The sequence below is a fragment of the Mastacembelus armatus genome, chromosome 12 (assembly GCF_900324485.2).
Source record: "Mastacembelus armatus chromosome 12, fMasArm1.2, whole genome shotgun sequence".
In the NCBI taxonomy this organism is placed as follows: Eukaryota; Metazoa; Chordata; class Actinopteri; order Synbranchiformes; family Mastacembelidae; genus Mastacembelus; species Mastacembelus armatus.
Genome location: NC_046644.1, coordinates 4,689,556 through 4,709,767, shown reverse-complemented (window position 1 = coordinate 4,709,767; position 20,212 = coordinate 4,689,556). Strand labels below are relative to the sequence as shown.

Genomic DNA, 20,212 nt, shown 5'->3' with positions numbered 1-20,212 from the left:
CTAAGTTATCCAAATTTCGTAATTAATTTTTATGGCTTTCCTTTGGTGGACCCGACAAGTTGATGTACGCTTTTGGCACCTTCAAGTTGTGATAAATTGCACAAAGTCACAATAGGAGCAATAGCGCCCCCTTTATAATAACTTGAAAATTTGCATGGAGAGCCAAACATTGAGTTTGTCAGAACTGTACCAAATTTGGCACAAAAATCCTTTAGGTTATCCTGATCAAAAAAGCCAATTGGACCCATGCTCTATTTTCCATCATGTTGCCGTGGCGATGACTGAAAACCATCATTCTATTTCAATGAGAGATGTATACTGGAAGATGCACTTGCTGTAGAAACGCCTACTCCTGCTGTGTTGCATTTTGTGTGTCTGTGTATGTGTCTGTATCACTGTGGCCTCAGAAATGTGCCCTCTGCGGCTGTTTATAAAATCCCCCACCTCAGCTTTCCGGGTCTGAAGGGCTCCCGGTGAAGCGGCAGGCCACGCGGTTTGACCTCCCCACATAGCAAGCACAGTCGGCCCAATTCTGGCTGAGAGCTGGCACTATCGGCCCAGTTCCGGGTCGGCTGGAGCACTGTTTTTCTTGAATGGGCCGATACAAATACGCAGTAGTAGGGCAGATTACTATGTTTCTTATTAGGCCCAACTGTGGCTTGCTACCCAGCTGCCAGCGTTGGATGCAAATATGGCAAACATGCGTAATACAGTGTGTGGCCCGATACTAACGACCAGTGTCGCAGCAAACACAGTTGGCCCAGCTTTGGCTGAGTGTTGGTAGTAACTTATCATCACCAACGGTGCCGCCCAGGTCCATCTTCCTGCTCTATAAGACATTTTCACCTCTTGCCCTATAGCTGTTGTCACCCAGCCTATTTAGGTTTTGAGCCTAATACAGTTGGTCATTTACAGTTCAGTTTCTGATCTCCCTCCGACACAGGGTTAAATCATTTTCTCAGGTGGTGGCTACTATAACACAAAATAACAAATAATAAATTAGACTGGAAATCCGGTTGTTTCTGTAATGCAAGTGTCATTTGCAGTATGACTAGAATAGTTAAGATTATAGGTCTAAATCAGACATTAGTTGACAATTGCTTGCCAAAAGCAGCTGAATGAGGATTAACTTGTTCAGCTGCTCAACATGGCTGGACTTTACCACAAACACTGACTGAGATATGATTAAGACTAGATTTGTTCCTTCGTCTTCTTTTCCTTTCAGCTGCTCTCTTCAGGTGTCGCCACAGCGAATCATCTGCCTCCATTTAACCCTGTCCTCTGTATCCTCCTCACCCACACCAACTATCCTCATGTCCTCCTTCACTACATCCAAGAACCTCCTGTTTGGTCTTCCTCTAGGCCTCCTTCCTGGCAGCTCTAACCTCAGCATCCTTTTACCAATGTATTCACTGTCCCTCCTCTGAACATGTCCAAACCATCTCAATCTGGCTTCCCTGGCTTTTTCTCCAAAACATCTAACATGAGCTGTCCCTCTGATGTCCTCATTCCTGATCCTATCCATCCTCGTCACTCCCAGAGAGAACCTCAACATCTTCAGCTCTGCTACCTCCAGCTCTGCCTCCTGTCTTTTTCTCAGTGCCACTGTCTCTAAACCAGACAACATTGCTGGTCTCACCACTGTCTTGTCCACCTTTCCTTTCATTCTTGCTGACACTCTTTTGTCACACATCACACCTGACACTTTCCTCCACCCGTTCCAACCTGCTTGCACACGTCTCTTCACTTCTTTTCCACACTCTCCGTTGCTCTGGACTGTTGACTGTTACTTAAAATCCTCCACCTTCTTCACCTCTACTCCCTGTAACCTCACTGTTCTACTTGAGTCCCTCTCATTTACACAAATGTAGTCTGTTTTACTGCGGCTAAGCTTCAGTCCTCTCCTTTCCAGAGCAAACCTCCACCTGCTCCCTGCTCCCACTATACATGACAATGTCATCTGCAAACATCATGGTCCACAGAGATTCCTGTCTAACCTCATCTGCCAGCCACCACAGGAAACAAGAAGGGGCTCAAAGCCGATCCTTGGTGCAGTCCCACCTCCACCTTGAACTCCTCTGTCACCCCTACAGCACACCTCACCACTGTCTTACAGCTCTCATACATGTCCTGCACCACTCGAACATACTTCTCTGCCACTCCAGACTTCCTCATACAAAACCACAGCTCCTCTCTCAGCACTCTGTCATACGCTTTTTCCAAATCTACAAAGACACAATGCAGCTCCTTCTGGCCTTCTCTGTACTTCTCCATCAGCATTCTCAAAGCAAATATTGCATCTGTGGTTCTCATTCTTGGCATGAAACCATACTGCTGCTCACAAATGCTCACTTCTGACCTCAGCCTAGCCTCCACTACTCTTTCCCATAACTTCATTGTGTGACTCATCAGCTTTATTCCTCTGTAGTTTCCAGAACTCTGCACATCTCCCTTGTTCTTAAAGATGGGCACCAGTACACTTCTCCTCCATTCCTCAGGCATCCTCTCACTCTCTAAGATCTTGTTAAATAGCCCAGTCAAAAACTCTACTGTCACCTCTCCTAAACACTTCCATACCTCCACAGGTATGTCATCCGGACCAACTGCCTTTCCACTCTTCATCCTCTTCAACACCTTCCTCACTTAATCCTTACTGATCTTTGCTACTTCCTGCTCCACAACAGTCACCTCTTCTACTCTGTGCTCTCTAACATTTTCCTCATTCATCAACTCTTCAAAGTATTCCTTCCGTCTTTCCATCACACTTGTGGCACACACCTTAGTTGTGGCTTGTGGCTTTGTTTGGCCTTTGCCACCTCTACCTTCACCTTACGCTGCATCGCCCTGTACTCCTGTCTGTTCTCTTCTGTCCTCAGTGTCTCACTTCTCCTTAGCTAACCTTTTCCTCTTAACACACTCCTGAACTACCTCATTCCACCATCAAGTCTCCTTATCTGCTTTCCTCTTTCCAGATGACACACCAAGTACCCTCCTACCTGTCTCCCTGATCACTTTAGCTGTAGCTGTCCAGTCATCTGGAAGAACCTCCTGACCTCCTTTTCAACTTCCACCACTTGGTCCTCTGCTCTGCCCTTGTCCTCTTCATCTTCCTCACTACCAGAGTCATCCTACACACCACCATCCTATGCTGTCTGGCTACACTCTCCCCAGCTACTACTTTGCAGTCACTGATCTCTTTCAGGTTGAAATGTCTGCACAAGATGTAATCAACTTGTATGCTCCTGCCTCCACTCTTATATGTCACCCTATGCTCCTCCCTTTTCTGGAAAAATGTGTTCACTACAGCCATTTCCATCCTTTTTGCGAAGACTACCACCATCTGTCCTTCTGCATTCCTGTCCTGCATACCAAACTTACCCATCACTTCCTCATCACCTCTGTTTCCGTCACCAACATGTCCGTTGATGTCTGCCCCAATCACCACTCTCTCACCACTAGGGATACCCTGGATCACCTCATCCATCTCCCTCCAGAAGTTCTCCTTCTCTTCTAACTCACATCCTACCTGTGGGGCATAACCACTGACAACAATCAACATCACACCTTCAACTTCCAGCTTCAGACTCATCACCCTATCTGACACTCTCTTCACCTCCAGAGCAAAATCCTCCTTCAGGATAACTCCTACTCCATTCCTTTTTCCATCCACACCATGATAAAACAGCTTGAACCCTGCTCCTAATCTACAGGCCTTGCTACCTTTCCACCTGGTCTCCTGAACACACAAGATATGATACATGAACAAACCATCACCAAGCACCTCAATGTTTTCTGCAGTTTTTTTCAGCCTGACTGACTAATATCTAAGATTTAATCTGTTTACAGTCCACCTGCTCCCCCTTCCTTCCCTAAGGAAGTCTGTGTGAGATGATGGAAATCTCCGGACCACTACTAATGGCGCCTTATGGTAAGATGTTGCTGTAATAGTGCATTATATTTATGCAAAATAAATATAATATTAAAAGAAATTTTAATTCATTAATTAAAAAATAAACAGTTTAGGCCAAAGCATGTAGTCTGTTGCTATGGCAACCAATCAGATGCAGGCCCTTGATGTCCATTGTAGAATGCTATGACGTCATGTTATTTTGACCTTGCTATGGTAATGACGTCAAACGCAGGCCTTTGATGTCTTAGAATGCTGTGACATCACGCTCATTTTAGTATAAATACGCAGGACAAACACAGGACCAGTATTTTCAGGGAACCGGATTTGTGTGATTGCGCGTGTTGTAACTGACCACAGCAGTTTTAAGCTAGCAAAATGAGTCGTCCTCAGAAATATGATTATTCGTCTGCTGGACCCTCTAACAGTAAACACAGGGAACCCAGTGAACCAACATCCATTGACGAAACCATAGAGTCCATTAACCAACACCTTCGTGCCGCCAATAGTGACATTGAGAAGCTCCAGAAAGAGCTTCAGAGGTCCCGGACAGAACTGGAGAAAACATATCCAGAATTTAAGGAAACAGAGGCGGCTGCAAGAGCAGAACATCGCGCTCTTAAAAACACAATGGACTCCCTTACTGAGGAAGTCAAAAATTACAGAGATTTCCATGAGAAGTTAAAAGAGGAGAAAAAATATAGCGACAAAATTAGCTTTCAGAATCAGTTGCTTAGGGTAAAGATCGGAGCTCTGAAAGAAAAAGAGATAGTCATGCGGGAGCTGAAATCTAAACGAGCAGCCTTGGCAGAGGAGAATAAGAAACTCCAACAGCAACTTCAGCACCTGTGGCAAAAAGTCCCTAATGATTTGGAGGAAAAGTACACTACGGTGTTCAAGGAAACAGAGAGGTTAAATAAAGAGAACAGCGTCAGGACTGAGCAGGTCCTTTTACTCAGGAAGAGGTACAAACAGAAAGCTGCTTTGTGTGAAGCCTACGACAACATGAAAACAGAAAAGCTGCTACTCAGTCAGGAGAACGACCACCTGCGGCAGGAAATCCAGCAAATTGGCAAAAAAATGTTGAACCAAAATATATTTTTAAAGATAACTGACGCACTTACAGTGTCACGTGAGGCCGTTAGCTGTCAAAATACCGCCCTGCAGAGGGAACTCGAGCGTCTTAACATCGAGTACCAAAATGCGAAACAATTCAGTGACTCGTATAATCAAAGCTTGTCTCGCATGGAAGGTCTGAAAAAAGAAAATGACCATTTGCGAGAACAAATCCAGGATGTTAGCAGACAGCTCCAGAGCACTGAGTTTTCAAAAGACAAGTGTAAAGAACTGGAGGCTGAGGAAAAATCTGCCATGGCCCAAAACAGAGTCCTAGCTAAAACCTACGCTGAGAAACTTAAGAAGCTCGCAAAGGAAGAGGACTGGACACGTAAATATGACAAGCTGAAGGGGCAAGTAGATGCACTGAAGCAAGGGAATGGTCAAATTATGGAAGATATTCAGGGTTGTAATGCAAACCTTGAAGATCTGAATAACCTTAAGGTGCAACATAAATTATTGAAAACAGAGAAAAAGAAGCTTGTCAACCAACAGAACACGCTGCACAGAAATCTCCGTGAGCTGGAGAAACAGCTTTCAAAGCAGCGTGCTCAGATAGAGAAGAACGAAGTGCTCAAACAAGAGACAAAGAATCTGACCACAGATAACTCTGCACTGTGGGACAGAATTGAGACTCTTTCCAAAAGTCTCCAAGATGAAAACAGTCTGGGCATCACATTTAATTCCCTGATGGTGGAGAAAAACGCTATGAAACAGCAGAATAAGGCACTGCACAAAGAAGTCCAGAAACTTACCAAAAAACTGGACAAGGAGAAAGGTTTGGAGGAACGGTTTGTGGCAGTGAAGACAGAAAAAGAAGAAATCAGCAGGCAAATCCATACGTTAGAAACAGACCTCCAGAACAGCTTTAGAAGATGAAATGTGATGTGCTGGCATCACATTTCATCTATTAACCTCCTGTTATGTTCGTTTCTCAGGAACAGTAATGATGTTCCTGGGTCAGTTTGACTCGGAGCATGTTTAATTATCCAAAAGTGTCAGAAACCAAAAAGTTCCAATAATTGTTTACTATTTACATTGTTTATATCTCATTATTAACTCCATCACTAACCATTTCAATCAATATTTAGTGCAGTGGTGTTCTTTACCTGTCACAGATCATGGTTCAATGAGGATAATTCACCCGCTTTTCATAAAAAACTTTTTTTTTATGTACACTTTTTTAATGTACATTGGAAATACCTACATAAATAAATACCTACTAAAATACTGTAGTTTTACATGACAATGATTTTTTAAAAATTTTATGTTATTGACTGGGTGCCTTTATCTATTTATTATATTTTATAGTGAAATTTCAATTTAAGTAAATATAAGAGCTGCTGGACAATCTGAATTTCCCCACTGGGGGATGAATAAAGTATCTATCTATCTATCTATCTATCTATCTAGCTATCTAGCTATCTATCTATCTATCTATCTATCTATCTATCTATCTATCTATCTATCTATCTATCTATCTATCTATCTATCTATCTATCTATCTATCTATCTATCTATCTATCTATCTATCTATCTGTCCGTCTGAGCGATATTTAATAGCTAATGCTAATTTCTTCATATTCCATCTTATCTTAAAAAGCATTGTGGTGCTGATAGCATCATTCTTTGAACGTAGGCTACTTTTCACAAACACAAAAGGGGTCTATGGCTTTTGTGGTGTGATCAAATTAGAGGTATCTACATCAAACATATGCCTATTGTATAACTTTAAGTAAATGCACATATATTTCTTGAAATGTTAAGTATGTGACCATGCTATAAGTGAATTAAATAACCAGGGGGCGTGCAGTTATATGGTTTTAATGTGGTTCCTGGGCACTATGGCTCTGCGTCGTGCATTAAAATAGTATAACCGTATGCCCTCTTGTTGTTTAATTCTTACTTATACAGTATTGTGCCAAAGTTTAGGTTGGTGTCAAATTCCAGTGAAATTTGGTTGAAGTGCATCTCACATAAATGAGCTTACATTCATATTTTTAATTGAATTGCTGTTTTCTACTGTGTTCCTTATTTATACAATCTCAAAACTCAGTTCGACAGAAAAAGCACCTGAGTGTGGCTGCACACTTTTCCTAAGAATGCTTTCAAAAATACACTTTACCACTGTTTGTGGCTTTATTTATTAATAAAATTATATATTTTTTTCTCTTTTCTTTATGATGACTGAAAGGCAAGAAATTAAAAAATTAGCAATTTTTTTTTTTTTAGTTCACTGTTATGTTAGTAGCATAGTAGTTAACAATAATAGATTTGGGATTTTCCTGTTCTTACTGTCCACATGTTCAAGTCTGACTCTCCACGCCTTCCTGACAATAAATTTTCTGATCAAGCTTATTAGGACATTCATGAGTCTGATTTATGACTCTGATTATCATTTACTGTGTGAGAGAGTGCAGACGCTTTTCTACTTGCTTCTGCTTCTGCCAGTTTTACTTTGTTTTTATTGCTTTTCATTTTTATCCAATGATTTTATAATACAGTTTTTAACTTTATTTTTACCCTCTTTTAACTGGACTTGAAATTTTAGTGAGGATTTTTACATTTGCTTTTAACAACTAATCTGACCTAGTACATGCAGAACGCTGCTGCGGTCCTGAACTAGGAAGGACAATCACATTCCTGCTGTTCTCAGATCTTTAGTAGAATTACTTTAAAAACTAAATATAATTGTGTTTCTTTTATTTGGATGTTTGACACTTTTTGTGCCACCTCTTGCTCGGGAATGAAGTAGACAATCAGTCAACATTAGAGACTTTTTACAGTGCTTGGACCAGTACTGGCCAGGGGACCCAGCCGATTCTCAGCCAACACTCAGTTTATAGTGTGTGGGCCATTACTGGGCCAGTAGGATCGGTGAGAGTCATCTTACAGTGTGTGGGCCATTACTGGGCCAGTAGGATCGGTGAGAGTCATCTTACAGTGTGTGGGCCATTACTGGGCCAGTAGGATCGGTGAGAGTCATCTTACAGTGTGTGGGCCAGTACTGGGCCAGTAGGATCGGTGAGAGTCATCTTACAGTGTGTGGGCCAGTACTGGGCCAGTAGGATCGGTGAGAGTCATCTTACAGTGTGTGGGCCAGTACTGGGTCAGTAGGATCGGTGAGAGTCATCTTACAGTGTGTGGGCCAGTACTGGGCCAGTAGGATCGGTGAGAGTCATCTTACAGTGTGTGGGCCATTACTGGGCCAGTAGGATCGGTGAGAGTCATCTTACAGTGTGTGGGCCAGTACTGGGCCAGTAGGATCGGTGAGAGTCATCTTACAGTGTGTGGGCCAGTACTGGGCCAGTAGGATCGGTGAGAGTCATCTTACAGTGTGTGGGCCAGTACTGGGCCAGTAGGATCGGTGAGAGTCATCTTACAGTGTGTGGGCCAGTACTGGGCCAGTAGGAAGGGTAAGAGTCATCTTACAATGTGTGGGCCAGTACTGGGCCAGAGCAGATTTATTGTGTCCTTTTTCAGAAAGTGGGCCGGTGTTGGGCCGGGGACCCAGCCAGATGTGGGCCAACACTGATGCAAGGGTGTGGCCCAGCGTTGGGGCAGACAAATTTTGCTATGTGGGTCGGCGCCGGCGAAGGCTGGGAAGGCGGTTTCGCTCGCAATTATATTTCCTTTTTTAAAATTTTTTTTATGTAAACCTGCTGCACCCTGTTTACGGCGCATTTGCATTTGAACCTCAGTTTGCTGGATATTTTTCTATTTTATAAAAAGATATACTATAAAAACAACAACAAATGCTTAGTTGTGTTCATAATAGATAGTGGATCTGTACATCACAGGTCAGCATATGTGAGCATTACAGTACTGAAAACAGTGATTTGAGTTATGACATTTTAATATCTATATGCTTCAATATGTGTGAAAATAATAGCCGTGATTTACTGCAAACAGCATCACAGATTCACAAAAGCATTTTTTATCTGATCAAATATCATCAAATATGAAATCTGATTTCATTTTTTTTAGTTTAATTCTTTTAAATATCAACACTGTAGTTGTTCTTGTTTCCACCTGTTGAACATTTAAGCCAAAGTCAATAAGGAAGTAAAAAGTAGGGTTTAGGACCCAGCAGGTTCACATCGTTCCAGATTAGAGAAGTCCCCGGGCCATACACATATAACGCTGCCTTCAAAACTGCAAGAACTAACAGCTTCACCTTGTGCATGTACAGTTGCTTTAAATTTTCAAATATTAATTTTCCATGGGCAACATGGTGGGTTGGTGGTTAGTACTTTTGCCTCACAGCAACAAGGCTCCTGATTCGAAACCCATCAGGGGCCTTTCTGTGTGGAGTTTGCATGTTCTCCCTGTGTTTGTGTGGGTTTTCTCCAGGTACTCTGGTTTCCTCCCACAGTCCAAAAACATGTATATCAGGTTGATTGGTGACTCTAAATTGCCCATAGGAGTGAGTGTGAGTGTGTGAGGTTGTTTGTCTCTATGTGGCCCTGTGATGGACTGGGGACCTGTCCAGGGTGGACCCCTGCCTTTCACCCAGAGAGAGCTGGGATAGGCTCCAGCTGATCCCTGTGACCCTGGTTAAGGAATAAGTGGGTATAGATGATGGATGGATGGATGGATGGATGGGTGAATTTTCAATAAATAAATAAATAGTTTGGGGCTATTTCTAAACTCACTGTCTCTAGATTAAAACTTTACATATGCCTCAAGTTAAATGTAATGAAACTGCATGAATTTAAGACTTGCTTATTTGTATTTGTTTAATTGTAGGTTAAGTTGCATGAACAGAGTGAAATGCACTGTTCTCAAAATTCTTAAAAAAAATTCACTTCTTGATTTTTGTTTGTGCAAAATGTGACATTTCCTTTGTGGTTTATGAAAACTACAGCTCTTCAAGCACTGCATGTCATGCTGCTATCAGTGGTTCTTTAAAATTTATGATAAATATGTGGTGTTTTATTTCTAGATAAAACCTCAGACACAGTAAAATTGCAAATATGCAGTTCAATAAACAAGCCAAAAAAATGCCCTGCCCTTGCAGGTAGCCTTTATGCTATTAGGTCACCTGGCTCAGTGTGTAGAGCATAGACAGTGAGGGTGGTTTCATTTACTGCAACGTGGCTCTGGAGGCTGGAAGCACTAAACACTCAGCAACTATGCTGCTAGCTAACAAATGCCAGTTACAGCCCAACCACTATATATTTTCACTAGCCAAAAATATATTGCAAACAAAAAAGTGCTAACCAAATGTACTAACAAATGCTAATAACGGCTGTTAGTTTTAAATAGTATCAGAAAGGAAAAATAAGGGGAAACTACGTTTACAAAATGATGGAAATGTTTGCTAGTAACTGAACATTCTGAGTTTTCGAGAAGCTCCTGAATGCAGCAGGAGCGTCACTCCTCCACCCTTGGAGGAAGCCGAGATTCGTCCATCAGACTCGTTGGACTCTCAGAGCTAAGCTCCATCCTTTATCAGTCTGCGTCTCCCGCCCACCACCACACGCTCCGCTGGTCCGTCACACCGAGCTCCAGCCAGGTCTGCTGATCTCTGCGCGGATTTCCCTCTCGATCAGGACCGTCGGAGAGATGCGACGTCTCGGAGGAGGAGGAGACGAACTGGCCAGGCAGCAGCAACAGCAGACACCAGAGAGAAGGATCTGAGTTTGTTTCTGACACGGCAAAGAAAGGTAAGAGCCAAGGAGAAAAGAAAAAAAATCTTCTGGGTAAATCCATCAGTCACAGGCTCCACGTCGTGGCTGCTGATGCAGATGGTTGTGTGCTTGTTTATCGGTGCATTTTCCGCTCACTTCTCTCCAGCATCAGTTGAAGGCAGGTGGTATGAGTCATAGCCCGGCGCAGGGCTGCTGGAGGATCTGCTGAGGACCAAAGTGCCTGCAGCCTCCAGAGCCACAGACCTTCACCTGCCAAACAACACCTAGATGCTGTAGGCAAATGACTGCGAACGACGTGTGTGTGTGTGTGTGTGTGATCGAGGGGTAGTTAAGAGTTTGTGTGGGTGTGCATGCATTTGTGTGTGACATGATGGCTCACATGGCAAGACTTGGTTTGGGTGTATAAACGTTAAAATCTGTATGGGAGATTTTTTAAGAGTATGAGGACACCCCTCTGTGCTGTGATCTGGAGGTCGTTTTGATGGTTTGGTCTAGGCCCCATGGTTCCAGTGAGGGTAGGATCTACTGCTGCAGCACACAGAGATGTTTTAGATCACATTATCTTTGGGGAAGGCACTATCCTGATGCAGCATGGAACATGAAGCCAGGTCCATAATGAAACAGTTTACCCACTTTGGTGTGCTTGCACAGAGGCCTCCCCTCAGACCCATCCAACAACCTGTCAACCAGGCCCTGCTGCCCAGGGTGGCTCTTACTGACACTCTCATGGCTGAAATCCCTGCAGCCAGGATCAACATCTTGTGGAGACTGTGAAACCATAAAAATGGAGGCAGCTGTACAGTAGCAGCAGATAAATGCACATAGTTTTGGAAGCTATCAAATACTGTGTGGATGTGATGTTGAAAATGCCAGTTAGAACTTTTTTCACATTTCTGTATTACTTTTTTTTCTTTGTGCCTTTCTCACTGGTGAAAGATAAAGTCACTTTAATTTCATGATGTTCATCCACACATAAGGATGAAGGAGCCCTTTGAATCCCAGCCTGATGGTGGTATTCTTGGTGCTGTTTGATCATTAGGTGTGTTGTGCATGGTTGCACTTTAGGCTCTGAATGAAGAAAAATTTGACCCTTTTTACGAATAAGGAGCAAAAGTTGGTTTATTAATGAAATCAAAATTATACCAAGTATAATCAAATCTTTTCTATGTTGTTTCCTTTGGTTTGAGATTTTCCTGTTGCTTTTATAATCAATTCATCATCTGCAGTGGTTTAATGATACATGACTGGAGAAAAGCACCACTGTTTATCTCAATGTTGCATAACAGTAGTGAATAGAGATGTGGATTAATTAGCATTTTGATTTGCCAATCTAGAGATTTAAGTGCCTTATATTTCAAACCAACCACAAGGCCCCAATGAAGTGGATTAGATGTTTTGAGATGTTAGGTCTTAATTAATGCCTACACAAATTTGTCTTACTCTTACTGCTTATTTAGTCACAGATCCAGGTAGTTTTAGAGAATTACCTCAGATTTGAAGTTAAACTTTCCTCTTTCATTTTAGGAGTAATATATTTTTATGTTAGAAACATCAGCAATGATCATTTCAAACTTTGTTGGTACCCATGAGGCTTTGCTGCCAATTTGATGGAGAAGAATCAAGATGTTTTCTTACTCATTTTTCGTAGATATGATTCAACTAGTTTGATGCCCTGAGCCTGTGAGGCCTTGAACTCTCAGCCACACTGTATATAAGGAAATTAATAAGTGCACACAAAATCGCCAAAAAATGTGTCAGAAATCTTTGGGTGTGTTTATGATTTTTTAGCTTCTCTTCCAAATGACTTACCTGAACACGCTGCTTGTTTTAAATTCACTCTAAAATATTCAGCCAGCTGTTTCCCTGAATGAGAGGTAATGGTTGAGAATCATGCAGCTGAGGAGCCCTGCTGTTGCTGTGTGCAGTAGAAAGCCTCTGTCTCCATCCCATCGGCAGGCTCAGGGTATTTGTTGACTCATAAATCAGCTTGTAAACAAAGATGGAAGGAGCAAAGGTAATTAGAGGAAACAGCCTTTATTGGTTTGGTAATGTAGTTGTCGTCCCCTTAGCTGCTGGCAACTTTTTTGTTTTGCGTCCCAAGTATCATTTCAGGTTTCCTCGCTGATAGGCTAATCATGGCTCTTCTCTGCTGTTTTTTTTTTTTTTTTTTTGTAATTTATTCACAAACCTGACATGACAAAATGTTCACATCAGCCTGTGGGTGCACTGCTCTCCAGCCTTTTGGTCTTGTTTAAGGCTGAGAAGCTATGTGTTGTGACCTTTTGCTGGAGGGAGCATTGTGAAATTTTAAGCCCTTAAACTTTTTCCTTCTCAGACTGTTTCACTCTAGGAGTCTCAAGGTGGCTATGTGCCCACACTGCAGAGTAAAGATGTAACTGGTTACTTAGAGTATGTTTCATACAGTCATCAACATGTTTCACGCCAGTGTAAAAAAAATCATTACCAAGATATGACTACTATTGTGTGCACAGAGAGTAGTCAGTAACATAATAAATATGACACAGGCTTGAGGTCAAAGTCCTCCCAGGCAATTTAGAGTAATAGATGTTGGCTAAAAATCCAAACGTTTTTGTCCTGGCTGTGCAGTGAGTCAGTAACCTACAAAATTTAAAATTTCGGTTCACTCTACAATGTTTAGGAGAAGTGAAAGATGCAGGTATAATGGTTGTTCTCTGTCTGTTTTAGGGGTATCTTTGTGCTGGGCTTTACATACCTCTGAAGTGCTGCTATTTGTTGAAAAAGACAACAAAAAGAGTCCAAATCCCATCCAGATAGACTGTGAAAAAACCACTGGATTTTATCTTGGACATTATCATAGAATGCAATACAAAATTTATTGCTCAAAAGAATTGAGGGAACACTTAAGTCATCCATCAGCTCTTACTGAATTAATTATCCACCCATCCATTTTCTGCTGCTTTAGCCGGGGCAGTGGTCTAAGCAGAGATGCACAGACTTCCTTCTCCCTAGACACTTCCTCCAGCTTTTCTCCGGTGGCATCCGGAACAGATGCCTGAGCCACCTCAGCTGGCTCCTCTTGATGTGGAGGAGCAGCAGCTCTACTCCAAGCTTCTCCTGGGTGACCAAGCCACCCTGTGGAGGAAACTCATTTCGGCCTCTTGTACCCATGATCTTGTCCTTTCGGTCATGACCCAAAGCTCATGACCATAGGTGAGGGTAGGAACATAGATTGACCGGTAAACTGGGAACTTTGCCTCTCGCCTTATCTTCTTCTTCACCACCATGGACCCGTACATCAACCGCATTACTGCTGCCGTTGCACAGATCCGTCTGTCAGTCGCCCGTTCCATTCTTACCTCATTCATGAACAAGACCCTGAGATACTTAAACTCCTCCACTTGAGGCTGGATCTCTTCTCCGAGCTGGAGAGTGCAAGCCACCTTTTTTCTGGGTCATGGCCTTAGACTCGGAGGTGCTGATTCTCATCCCAGCCGCTTCACACATGGTTGCAAACTGCCCCAGCGCATGTCGAAGGTATTTGTTCGATGAAGCCAACTTTATGACAGACAGACAACATTATCTGCAAAAAGCAGAGATGAAATCTTGTGGTCCCCGAACTGGACTCCATCTGGCCCTTGGCCGTGCCTATTTTGTCCATAAAAATAATAAACAGAATCAGTGTCAAAGGGCAGCCCTGCTGCAGTCTGACATGAACCGCCACCTTATTGTGGTGGAGGCGTTTGACTGACCGAATGATCCTAGAAGCTATGCTGTTGGGGGCTACATGCCCCTAGTAGGGTCTCCCAAGGCAAACAGGTCCTAGGTGATGGGTCAGACTAAGACCGGTTCAAAAAGCTTCTTAGGACCATGATGTTGCCCGGCATGGTGGAGCCAGGGCCCCAGCCTGGAGCCAGGCCTCGGTCCTCTCCCCATGAGTGAAAATGTTTAAAAACCACTTGTACTTTGTACCACTTGAGGTTTAACCAGAGAGAATAGCATACTATGAGACTTCAGGTTAGGTGTTTTTGCTGTGATGATTCTCTGACCTTTTTAACTCCAGAACAGCTCTCCCTAACCAGCTTGCCCTTTCCTTCCAGCTCCCCATCTTTCTCTGTCTCTGCCTCTCTCTCCCCTTTTCCTGCTGCCCACCTGCAGCGTATTGACCAGAAACAGCAGGATTCAGCCTTCCTAAGATGATTAATGCATAGATAAGATTTCCAGCTGCAGTAACTCTCCTCTGAGGCAAATGTCTGTTTGCTTTGCTCAATAGTTTGTCTACCAGCAGAATTAGGTTTTGGTGAGAATTATTTCTTGTCAGAAATAATCTTGCCTTTTGGAGCCTATGAAGCAGCATTTTCTCACTCATTGTGAGCTAAATTGCAAACCAGAGAGTGGGGATGTTGGAGGCAGAAGGAATAGTATTGGGTAAGAAGAATAATAATATACTTGAATAAATATTGAAGATTCTTTGCTAATAATAGAGTTTGGAAACAAAGTTGTGGATCTCCACGAGTGCTTTTTGTACTGTGAGTCACAAACCTCGTCCAAACAAAGAAACTGAATATAGCCATAACAGGTGACCACACCAAACAACAGCTTTAAGGGAACAGCAGTCCAGTTTTGTTAGTTCTGACTCTGCTACAAACACCTTTGTTTGTTCTAACCCATGCTGCAGAGCCTGGAAAATGGTGACCTCAACATGAAGGAAAGCACTTTAAAGGCTAAACTATATGCTGACTGACTTGTCCTCAGACTGAGTCATTTATGATCCACTATCTGGAAAGATGTAAAGGATCTTTTCAGATTGAGATAGATTCTGATGTCTTAGTGCACAGATAGTAAAAACTTCCCTCAAAAAACATAACACTGTATATCTATATTAAAATAGAGCTGAAACTCATTCATTATTAACTAACTTAAAGTAATTAATTGTTTAAGCCATTTGAAGAATTTGCATGTTCTAAAGAGCTTTAAGGGTTTTGCAGGTGATCAACTAAAATGAGTTGAGCAAATGATAATATGTGTGAACCTTGTGCAGACTGTCCTATTTAAATGAGGATTTTGCATATTTTAACGTTTAACGATCTCCTAAAACCAACTGCAGAGCAAGTTATGTCCTCAAGAAGACAAATATTTTTCCTGAAAATATGTTGTTAGTCAAAATGAATATGCTTTTAGTGGCAAAAATGAACACAGTTGTCCAATGTATACTCAACAAAAACATTTTAGTTTATGTGCAGTATGTTCATCAGAGGTTCTGCCTCTTCCATTTCTACATCTCCTCCTCCACCCTGCAATAACAGCAGCCATGTGTGTGCATTGTAACACAGGTCTGATTAGCATTAGTATTAAATAGCAGACACAATCAACATCAGCAAAATTTCTTTCATACTTGGTAAATCACATTGCGTATACTACATTAATCGATTTGCATCTTCTCTGCACATTATTTTGCACCATAGGGCATAAACGCCCCATATTGCATATTCATTAAGTGAAGCCCACTATTTTGCACATTGGAAAGATGCAATTCTGCGTGCACGTTTGTTGATCAGGTTGCAGATTTATTTGCACGTGCTATCACGTTTGCACACGTTTTTATACACGCAAACCTTTAATAAAGGCCCTAAGTTGGTGACCATAGTAAACATTATACGTGCTGGACTTTAACATGTTCAAATTGTTGGTACAAGTATGTTTGCACTGTCGTAGTCATCATGTTAGTATGCTGGAGTTAGCAGTTACAGAAGATTATTAACAGCTTTTCATGGAATATTATTTTGTAGGTAATCATAAGCTAATTAGCTGTTAAAAATTGGATAAATGCCGTAATATCTTGTTACCACAAAAACAAAAGCTCCTTTGGGTGCTGTGAACCATATACATGTAGACATGAATTGAATATACTGTGTTGTGAATGTGATTGTACTGTGTATTGTACTCTGCAGATGCTCCCCTACTGTGGCAAAAAAGCAAGCCTACTGACAGGCAAATGTAATTTCACAAGAAGTTCAATACACTGTGCTACCTACCATACATTGTCACATCAATTACTAGGCTGTACAATGATGCTCTTATTTTATTGATTGTAAATCGTCGGTATTAACACTGCAAAGTTGTTAGCTAAGTATTACTTTTGTTTATTTGAAAACAATATCTATAGATCAACTGATTATGAAAATAAATTTCAGCCCTAACAATAATCAGTCCAAACTTTTGTATTTTTAAGTTATATGGAGCATTTTTAGGTGAGTTTTGGCTGGAAGGATGGAAATGCTCTGACACATTCAGGTTAAACTTTTATCTCTAGTGTCTCACTCAGTTCAGCCAGCCACTCTGTATAATTTACAGCTGGATGAACAGGAGAGGGGGGTGAGACAGAGAGAGGCTTTAAAAGATGACACAGACTGACAGCCATACAGACACAGAATTCCAGACTCAGACAGTCAAACACAAAGTCTCCACCTGAGCTCATTTTGTGCAAGATTTCAAGACTTTTCAAAGTAAATGTGTGAATATGTGTTGTGCTCAACCCAATTATTAAATGTAACAGAAGACCAGAAAAGACACAAGTGAAAGTTGCACCAGTGCTTTACTCTATGGACAAATTATGTAATGCTCAGCTATGTGTATTTGAGTTTCTTGTTACTTAATGAATTTTGTGCTGATGACCAATATGCATTGTTCACAAGCTAAATGATTTAATATTGGTCAGGGAATTTATTATTTTAGCTCTATTCCTAAGGCTAAAACACAAAAAAACCCAAACATAATTCTTTAAGTCTGCCGCACCACAGAGAGTGATGGAAGATTGGACAGATTGAAGGAGTGAGAACAGGAAATGTGGGCATGATTCGTGTAGGATCAAGGCTGGTCTTCACAGTAAATCAGTTTAACGCTATATTGTCTCCCTCAGCTGCTACTTATATCCTCACTCTTAAATAACACCATTACAACTTCCTCTTGCTTTGATCAGCAAGAGCCAGAACCAGAAAGCTGGAATCTTTTTTAGATAAACTGACCGCTAATTAACAAACTGAGAAGTAACAAGATCTATATGTCGCTGCCAAGAATGTACTTTCGGACTGTGTACTGACTGTGCTTGTCTCTCTTTCTCTCATTTCTCATTCATTCTCTCTCTTTGCATCTTTCTGTCTTTCATGTACCGATCTCAGGGTATCTCTGGGGCAACTCTTTACTTTACAAGACTTTACTTTATTTTTCTCTGCAATATTTATATTTTTATATGTTTATCAGCTCTCTCTTTATTTTGACAAGCAAGGAGTTATAAATGTAATAATAAACAGGTATGCTAAAGTATGACCTTTCACAATACCAATCAAATAAAACTGAACTAGATACCGGTGAGAATAAGAAAGTTTTTCTTCGAAGAGGTCTGTGATCAGTTGATCCTCAAAAGTCTTCTCCATTGTTGTCGCAAACACTGCCCCCACGCTATCTGGTGATACTGCTCCGTTTGGGTACGCATCTGCAAGCTCTCTGAAAACGTCACAGAACGCTCTGTCTGTATCCGAATGTATATTTAAAGTAGAGCATAAATGAGGCTTAACACACCCAGATAATGTGGTTGGGAGTCAAGTTATTCCTGCCTGTACACACCTTGATTGGACACAAAATGTCCTAGGCTCTCTGCACATGCTCCACAGTTTCCACATGGGTTTTGACCTCAATGTCAAATCAAATGCGGAAACAAAGAAGTCATTAATATTAAACTGAGACCTGTGCATTTTTGGATGGCTGAGGAGACACATTTTGTACTGTGCCACTGTAAGGAATTAAACATTTTAAAATACATGGATGGATGTAAAACAGCATGTACAAAATGGACAGAGCTGTCCATGTGTTCACCACTAGACATGCTACTGGTTTGCTACTAGCTAACTCCTTTGTTTGTTTGTTTGTTTTGTCTGCGATGCAATAGGTCAACCAGAAAAAGGTCCAATACTAACAAGCTGAAACAAGACCAAGTGGCCTAGTATCATCTGGCTCAACGACGTATTTAATCGGAAAGACTAGTGTCTGCAGTAAAAAGAAACTGTCTGCTTATAAATCCGTGAATACATACAGTTATGTTCTCTGTGCTCTTGTGTGGGACATCAGGTGTTACAATTTGAGTTCTATGTTTTCCAAGTATTCGTTTTTTTACATATATATATATATATATTTTGAAATAATATGTTGTGAGAGTCCCATCCAGATTGAGCTCACACAAGGGGTTGACTGAAACATTGATTCAAGCCGGGGATTTGTCCATCCCAGGACACTTTGTAAATGCAAGCGATATTGGCAGATGAGCAGGTGGACGGTTACTATGTACTATGGTTGCTATGTACTATGGTTGCTATGTACTATGGTTGCTATGTGCATTGCCAAGAAACTCTATGACTCTTTATTGGCACTGCGGTGAAAGTGAAAGTCTCGAGGATGCAAGGATTCAGGTCTGTCAACTTATCCTGCTATGATATTGACCGCAGGCTGCCGAGAAATGTCCTGGTGCTCCCGACAGTCTGTCCGCCATTGGTTCACACAACAAAAAAGGAGCAATGTCCTGCTAATATCCAGCCAGTCTGCAGTTCTGCAGTTGAATTCCTGTGCATCGTGGGGGAACGAGTCCCTGGCTGAATTTGCTTCTGTGGCTGAGGAGCACGTCGAGAGGGTGTGCAGACAAAGGTCTGGGTTAGTTTGACATCTGTCAGTATATCTGTTATCCTGGGCATGGATAGGCAAAAGCAGGCTGGAAGCTTGTCAAATGTTCTAACAGTCTCAGAAATCCTACAGCTCAGTGAAACAGCCTTTGAATTCTGATTTGGATCAGTGTATCTGCCTCCTTTCCTCTGAGGTATCTTTTATTACTTATGTTGATCCCTCATCCCCCTCCTCTTATGTAGAAAAGGGTTTGTTTGATGTATGTCAGAAGTCTCCATGCAGCTCATTGTGGAGGCAGCTTCAATCAAAACTCTGCAAGTGTTGATATCAGCAGACCTACAGAGGCTTTCTCTCTCAGAGAGGCAGTGTTGGAAAGAGAATGGGAGTAGTGGCAGAGTTTTAAGGAGAAAAGAGAAGATAAAAGAGAAATGTGGTTAAATGTGAAGTCATTTAAAGTGGAAACTTTGAAGGAACGAACATTAATACTTCACAGATTTAGTCACAGCCAATTAAGTCTAAAGTTTTTTTTCTTTTATCAGAAATTATAAAATGTGATATAGTATATTTGTAAAGAAGACTATATGTACCTAATAAAACTATGGTCATTGCCATGATTTGCACATTGATTAGCACCATAGACCATTTTCCCAGCACTTTTAGCCTAAGACTGATGAAGGTTAATGAAAAGCAGACATTACTAATTTTGTTATTTACACTTTTCTGCTGTGACATAAGTGCCCGATAGGCATCATCTGAATGCCACAACCCACTTAATAATCCAGCCATCATCCTAATTTACCTAGCTCCACCAGTCCTAGTAGTAACCACTGTCACTCTCTAGTGCACCTTGAAAGCATGACTGAGTCATGTTCTTACCCAAACATGT

At 41.6% G+C, this 20,212-nt stretch overlaps 1 protein-coding gene across 2 annotated transcripts in view; it reads left to right on the top strand.

The window, feature by feature from the left end:
- The first annotated feature begins 10,459 nt into the window (after positions 1–10,459).
- rab27b (RAB27B, member RAS oncogene family) overlaps positions 10,460–20,212 on the top strand; it is a 47,938-nt gene continuing 38,185 nt past the window's right edge. For both annotated transcript variants that reach the window (XM_026297226.1, XM_026297225.1), the window contains exon 1: positions 10,460–10,692. The gene's annotated coding sequence lies outside the window, so the exon portion shown is untranslated. The remainder of the gene's footprint in view (positions 10,693–20,212) is intronic.